At 50.2% G+C, this 7,672-nt stretch overlaps 1 long non-coding RNA gene across 1 annotated transcript; it reads left to right on the top strand.

Annotated features, from left to right (window-relative positions):
- The first annotated feature begins 4,761 nt into the window (after window positions 1-4,761).
- On the top strand, window positions 4,762-6,472 carry LOC146754982 (uncharacterized). The gene is made up of 4 exons (XR_014938487.1): window positions 4,762-4,846; window positions 4,948-5,570; window positions 5,890-5,958; window positions 6,131-6,472. It is a non-coding gene; the product is annotated as an uncharacterized LOC146754982 (long non-coding RNA).
- The last annotated feature ends 1,200 nt before the right edge of the window (window positions 6,473-7,672 follow it).

The following is a 7,672-nucleotide window of genomic DNA, read 5'->3' on the forward strand; positions in this document are numbered from 1 at the left end:
TTGTCAACCAGTTTTTCTGTGAAATCCCCCAGATCCTCAAGCTCTCCTGCTCAGAATCAAATCTCAGGGAAGTTGTGTTTCTCATTTTTAGTTCCAGTTTAGCCTTTGGGTGCTTTGTTTTCATAGTTGTGTCCTACGTGCAGATCTTCCTTGCTGTGCTGAGGATGCCCTCTGAGCAGGGACGGCACAAAGCCTTCTCCACATGCCTCCCTCACCTGGCCGTGGTCACCCTGTTTCTCAGCACTGCCATTTTTGCCTACCTGAAGCCCCACTCCATCTCCTCTCCATCCATGGACCTGATGGTGGCACTTCTGTACTCAGTGGTTCCTCCAGCATTGAACCCCCTCATCTACAGCATGAGGAGCAGGGAGGTCAAGGATGCAGTGAGGAAAGTGATGACCAAATGTATTTCAAAAGCAGTGAACTGCCCACCTTTTCGAATTAATGACTTGTAATACAGCTTTTTACTGAATCAAACTCTCCTTTATTGTTTGTTTTGTGCCAATTTATCTGTGTAATTTATTCTTATTATTTTAAAAGTAATACTATAGTGATTTTCATTACAAAGTCATTACTCAAATCATTTCCTATTCAGCTTGTACCTTTGTAGTTTAGCCCAGACACTCTGTATATAGTGAAATGGGCTCTCTGTGAACCATAACATAATAAAGGTCATGCAGTGACTCTGTCCATCCTCCTTCTTGTGAGACGTTTCTGGAGCTGTCAAGGTCTGATGTTCTCAGAAGCCCACAGTCCAGCAGGAATCACACAGCTGTTCATCCGTCTGTGCAATCAGCCTGCAACAGCTGACGGGCCATCCCTGGGCTCCTGGGTGGGGTCTGTGTTTTCAGGCTCACATCGTCAGTGCCTCTGAGTGTCCAGCAGCAGCAGCTGGTTTGTACGTTGGTTGTCAGATTCCTTCTTCCTCATTCCCTGAGACACCCTGCACTGGACAAGTTCTTGGATATGGGTTATCATGTCAGAAGTGTCCAAGCTTCCTCCAGGGTTTCTTCCATTTTGTACAGAGAGGTGGTCACTGCCTCCTGGTTGGTATGTGGAAGAGGAACTGTGCACAAAGCTCTGATAGGTCCTACAGGAGACATTCCGGAACATAGGGATGTAGGTAGAAAGCTGCCCCTAATGAGATGACTGACATGAGGTCAGGAGAATCCTGGAGAACAGAGATGGGAGAGTGAGGGTAAGGAAGAGGAGCCTACATGCCCTGCTTATATGCATCTCCACCAGAGAAGGTGACCCACCATTACCACTGCTGAAACACACCTCGCTCTGCCTAGCTCTGCTCATATCCACTGTTTGGTCTCCAGAAACATTCAGCAAATATTGGTCAGTGTCAACAAATGTAACTTTTTTACACTTGTTGTTATTGAATGGCACGCTTTTGCTTCATATGCACTTCTATGTCAGATGCCATTCTGTCAGGCTGCCCATCTGCACACAACTGTCACCCGGCAGCAACACGTAATGAGATGTTGTTGGGAAGGTTCATCCTCTACAGTCACATCTCCAACATCCGCCTTTGATTTTACGGTCCGGGTCACATAAGATGAGGCATTATTTCTGAAGCAGCTCTTATCTGAGTTAACAGTTGGTTGACCTGAGAGGTCATTTCTAACCTAAATGATGCCGTGGTGGGGAGATCACTGCAGTGGAGGCTGTATGTTAAGCAGCCTGAGAACTCAGACCACCTCACATTTCACTTGTTCAGTGTCTGACTGTTACAAAAGCCTGCTTCTTTTTAGATGTCATCAGTCCAGACGAGGGCTCTCCTGTTTATGGGAAATGCCCCGTGAAAGCTGTGACCAGCTGGCTGTTCTGTCAGATGAAGCACTTCAAATTGGCATATCATGTTTCCTTGTAGAATCCTTGAGTTGTTTGCAGTTGTAAGCCATTACCACTGCTGAAAAACACCTCCCACTGACACACTCTGCTCACATGCACTGTTTGGTCTCCAGAGGCATTCAGCAAACATTGTTGAATGTTAACGAGTGCAACCTTTTTCTGCTTGGAGGAATTCAATGGCACACCTTTGCTTCATGTGCACTTCCATGTCAGATGCCATTCTGTCAGACTGCCTCTCTGCTGTCATCTGTCACATGGCAGCAACATGTAATGGGAAGTTGGTTGGAAGGTTCACATTCCATGCAGAAGCAAAGGATCTCCTCAGGGAGCAGCTGACAGCTGCTACTGCTCTCCTCGCAGCGGCAGCTCTCTGACACAGCGGTACAGAGCCCGGAACATTGGGGCCGCACCCCGAGATAAAAAGACGGCCACCAGGGGACATAGCGACCCATTGAAATCTAGGAATCTAAGAAACGGAGTCCTACCATCCTACAAACCTAAGAAAAGGAAAAATCCAGAATCCTACAAAGCAAGAATCCTACGTGCTGGAATTTCTACACTCCTGCAGCTCTAGAATCCTAGAAATCTACAATTGGAGAAACAACATCAAATATGAGAATCCTACTATCGTGATGGAACCTGAAAGTCCTAGAATCCCAGAATCATCTAGGTACAAGAAGACCTCTAAGGTCATCAAGCCCAGCCAAGAACATGCTTTGCCATGGAAGTCCCTACACCTGTTCCCCAGCACCACAAGTTCAGGGCCCAGCAGGGTGCCATAGCACAGATCAGGTGACGTGTCACAGATACAGGTTTAGCAGTGGACTTGACAGCTCTGAGTTAACAGTTAGAGACCTGAGAGGTAATTTCTAACCTAAATGATGCCGTGATGGGGAAATCACTGCAGGGGAGGCTGTTGGCTGAGCAACCTGAGAACTCCAACCATGTCACATTTCACTTGTTCAGTGTTTGACTGTTACAAAAGCCTGGGTGTTTCTTTTTAGATATCAAACCAGCCGAGGGGTTTTCCCAAGGAGAACCTTTCACGTCTAATTGCTATCAAATGTCATCCACCTACTTTACACTGATCTCAAAGACAGCCTGTACCTCACCTCAGTCAAGATTCCTCACTGATGGCAGCACGGGCAATTGGCTGGTTCTTTCCAAAAGAACCCCAGAGTAGGGATAATGCCACGTTACATTTAAGTGCAGTGAATGAGGCAGCACTGATCAGCTCTGACAAATACTGCACAGAGCAGAAGCAGCCCAAAGGAAACTCTTCCAGCTGGCTGCTCTCTGGGCAATTTCCAACGTAAACATTCAAGTGTTCTTCTCAGAGATTGTCCACAGCAGCTCTCCTGTTTATGGGAAATGCCCCGTGAAAGCTGTGACCAGCTGGCTGTTCTGTCAGATGAAGCACTTCAAATTGGCATATCATGTTTCCTTGTAGAATCCTTGAGTTGTTTGCAGTTCTAAGCCATTTATCAGCTCTCTATTATTTCTTTCCTTTCATCCAGATACAACAAGACTCACTTTCTTTGAAGCCATGACAGGAGGCTGGACCATCATGGGAACAAAACCCGTAGGACACCTTTGTTCTGCTGAAGCTCAGGCACACAGCCCAGTGACTTCAGAAATTATTCAGGTACGTTCAGCCAGTTTTCACCCCCAGCCTTGGATTCCGTGCCTGCGTGTCCTAATGGCAAACTGTCCTCATGGACAGAGGCAGCACTACTGCCATCTCAGACATGCAATGCAGATATCTGGACGTAACATGGGGACTTCTGCTCTTGGCTATGTAAAGACAGCAGAAAATGCACGACACATCTCCTGATGTGACTTAAGTGGTCTTGTCCCACGTGAATGATGCCATGATTCTATAGTTCTATGGTGCTGTGATTTCATGGCTCTGTGATTCCATGACTTGCTGATTCTAGTCTGTGATTCCATGGGTCAGGTACTCCATGATTTTGAGATTCCATGATTCTAAAAGGCATGGTCTTTGGGTTTTGAAGCACTAAATGAGGAGGAAACCAATCAGCCATAGCCAAGTTCTGTTATTCACTCCTGATCTCCAGCATGATGACAAAGGCACTGAGTGAACACTGCCAACCTTCCTGTGTGTATGTTTCCCCATCACCCAACTGTCCCCACTGCCCACACAGAATCATAGAATGGCCTGAGTTAAACATACCATATGATCATCTAGTTTCAATCACCCTGCTATGTGCAGGGTCACCAATCACCAGACCAGGCTGCCCAGAGCTACATCCAGCCTGGCCATGATGTCCCCACCTACAAACTTCCAGATCCCTGTCACCAAGAAGTTCCCATTTGGTTGCATGTCCCCATTTTCCCATATCTCCATGACTTCCCCAAACTGCCGTGACATACTCATGTTCCCATGATGTGTTCGTATCACATGATGTTCTCATATCTTCATGTCCTCATATCCCTGTGTCCCCTTGCCTTCCAAATATCTCCATAAGTTCCTCACTACCCATGTCCCTATTACCCTCTCACCTCCCAGTGTCCCCAAATGCTGTATCCTAGTTCCCAAGAAGAATCAGCCTCACACCTGGTAGTCTCACAGGACAGGACAGAACTCAGGGATGAGTCCTTGGACAAAGACATGGTATGAGGACAGCGTTATCTCTGGGTGGTCCTGGGGGAAAGAAAGGCTGTGTGTGCTGAGTGCTGGGACCTGAGGGCTTTGGGCTCAATGCCATCAGGATCCCAGCACTCAGTGTTCTTCCTCTGATCCCTGGCTTCTTCATGTTTCCTGGGGCCAAGGAAGGGGACAGCTGCATGCTGGGCTCAGTCCATGTCAGGGGAGTCTGCCAAGCCCAGGGGCATCTGGGGAGTGGGAGGGGCTCAGGGAGGATAAATGCAGACCTTGCCTCCCAGAGCACAGAGGAAGATGAAGGCAGCTGTGCTCAGCCTCGTGATGCTCCTTGCTGCCCTGTGCTGCACAGTGGAAGCTCAGGTGAAGCATCTGTGGGGGATGTGGGCTGGGGCTGGAGGTGATTGGCTACTGGGGATCCCCGACGCAATCTCTCACTCTCTCTCCTACTCCTCTCCCCACAGTCACTTGTGCAAGTGCCAGACTCTGAAGTTGTTGTGGTGAGTGCCTGGGCAGCCATGCTGATTGTGCCCAAGGATGGCCCTGCAGGGAGCTCTGAAGGAGCGGGTGGGGTCTGTCCCTGCCTGGCAGAGGCTGCCCCTATATTTGGCACATCCAAATTTCTTCCATTTGCACCCTAGTCATCTTTTCTCTGGCTCCCCCAAATCCCTTTTCTTGGCTGTTCCAAATGCCCTCTCTTTGGGTCCCCACATCCCATGCTTTTTGCACCAACAGATCTCCTTTAATTGGCAACCCAATTCTCATCTCTTTAGGTCCCCAATCCCTTGTGTTTCATTTTCCCTCATTCTCTGTTCCTCTCTGTTTGGCACCCCTATTCCCCTCCTTTGGGCCCCCCAAACCCCTGCTCTGTCCTTATACCCAGCCCCAGCCCCAGCCCTGGGCTCCTCCATGGGCAGAGGTGCACAAAGACCTTGGCAACCATGAGGTTGGGGGCAGCCCTGGGACCAACCAGGCTGCTTGGATGGGGTCACCCTGTGATCCCCCCGATTCACAGTTCCCTCATTGCTGCCTCATGGCTCTTCTTCCCCAGGAGCCACCACCTGTTGCTGTTGCCCTTCCTGGATTGGTGAGTTGGGTGACCATGGGGCAAGGATGGGGCTGGGATGTCTTGCTGTTCTCAGTTCCCCTGAGACTTGGAGACACTCCTGCCGCCCCAAAGCCTCTGTTGGGCTCCCTCCAGATGTGGGAGGGCAATGGTCAGGGGGGGGAGGCAATGGGGGACAGTTGGGGCTGAGCTGGCTACAGGACCGTGCCTTGGCCATGCTGTTCTTGTGCCCACAATGGGTCCCTGCACCTTCAGGGTGTCCCACTGTGTCTTATTGCTCCCAGTGTGTTCCATTCTCCCCATACCCTCTGTGTGTCCCTAACGACCCCTTTTTGCCCAGGATGTGCTCAGCAGGACAGAGGAGAATCCCCCGCGCGTGAGACGTGTGGCCCTGGATTTACATGTCTAGGTGAGCAGCACAGGGATGCTTACAACCCCACAGGGGACTTAGGGGACCCTGGCTGTATCTGGAGCCCTGAGGACTGGGCATCAGGTGCTGGGAATTGATGGTATGGAGGGGACTGTCCCTGACCTGTTCCAGGGGTACCTGGGCACTCTCACCTCCAGCCCTTCCCTTACAGTCTACAGCGATGTGCAGAGGAACAGATCTGGAGGGGGCAGGCTCAGGGTGCCCTATGGATGGCCCAGAGTCACCATGCAGCTGAGACAGGGGCTATGGCTTCTGTTCCCATGGGACCCACATCCTGCCCTGGGTCTCTTGGCTGCTGCCAGTCCTTCTCCTGCCCTAAGTCCTTGGGGACAAACCCTGCAGGGACAAGGCTTCTCCTTTCCAGTGATGCCCTCTGACATCCTCTGATGACCATTGCTGCCCTCTGATGACCAGTGTTGCCCTCTGATGACCAATGAAGACCCTGATGATCAATGACACCCTCTGATGATCAATAAATCCCTCAGCAAAGCTACACTCTGTGTGTCTGTGTCCTTGTTCTCATGCTCAGCATGGACTGCTTGGATCTGTCTCTGCCTGGCAGTGGTCACCTCAAAGTGCTGGGAAGCTTCCCCAGCTCCATGCCATGCGCACCATGTCCTGCACCCCTGTGGGCTTCACCACCCTCTCTCATCATCTGCCTCAAAGTCCTAAAGGATGGAGATCCTCATGCTGCCAAGCAGCCCCAGTACCCTCCCTCTCAGCTCATCCATACTATTCCTCCCAAACTCATTACACTTTGATCCATGGACACAGCGTGACTACATCACCCTCCTTTTACCCCCAGTCTTTCTGCAGCCACTTGTCCCTCCTTTGGGTCTGCTTTAGTCCTCTTGCGTCGGTGCCCCATCTCCCAGAACAAGGTCTGCTCACCCCCTCCCATGGACGCCTCAAATCTCCTGATGACCAATGAAGCCCCCTGATGACCAGTGACACCCTCTCTTGATCAGTGATCACTAGGAAGAGTGGGGAGTGAGCAGATGAGCATATGTTGCTCAAGCACCTGCTGGATTAAAACACAACTCCCACAGAGGTTCTGCTCGTCCATCTTGAGCTCTGGATCCAGCAGAGGCACAGAGACAAGGCTGGAACAACCTCCAGCAGTGTAAGATAGCTGCAGCCTAAGCCAATGGCCCTGCGGGTTACCTTGTTATCCCTGCCCAGCTGGGCTGGGTCGGGCACACCTGGCTGGGCATTGACTCCTGCCATCAGCTCTGCCTGTACTAGGGCCAAAATTTCTATGTAGCTAACTCATCACCACAGACATAAGGCCCATGTAAACTGACAGCAGTCCCAAGAACAAGTGACAGACATCCTGCAAGTCTGTAGAATCATGATTGGGCCTCCACTCTGTGTGGGGGCTGTTTGCTTACTGGTATGCCAACTCCCAGGCCTGCTCTTAACAACCCAGTGCTAATAACTCAGCCTCCACAATTGATGAAGTACATTCCCCAAGTGTATTTGCCTATAGCCCAATAGGACTTCAGTTGTTTAGCATTCAAAGTGAGCTACAAATCAAAGCTTACAAAAGCATTATATTGTATAATACTTATACAGAACTTAATGTGTCTTGCTCAGCAAAAGTGTCTAAGTTTGCTGACGCCTTAGGCTGCAAGTTGTGGACCTCCACCAAGTCAATCAAAGGAAGACCCTACTAGCTACTTTTAGCCAGAGG

The sequence above is a fragment of the Coturnix japonica genome, chromosome 37 (assembly GCF_054131305.1).
Source record: "Coturnix japonica strain WE chromosome 37, WE-NBRP24, whole genome shotgun sequence".
NCBI classification, from domain to species: domain Eukaryota; kingdom Metazoa; phylum Chordata; class Aves; order Galliformes; family Phasianidae; genus Coturnix; species Coturnix japonica.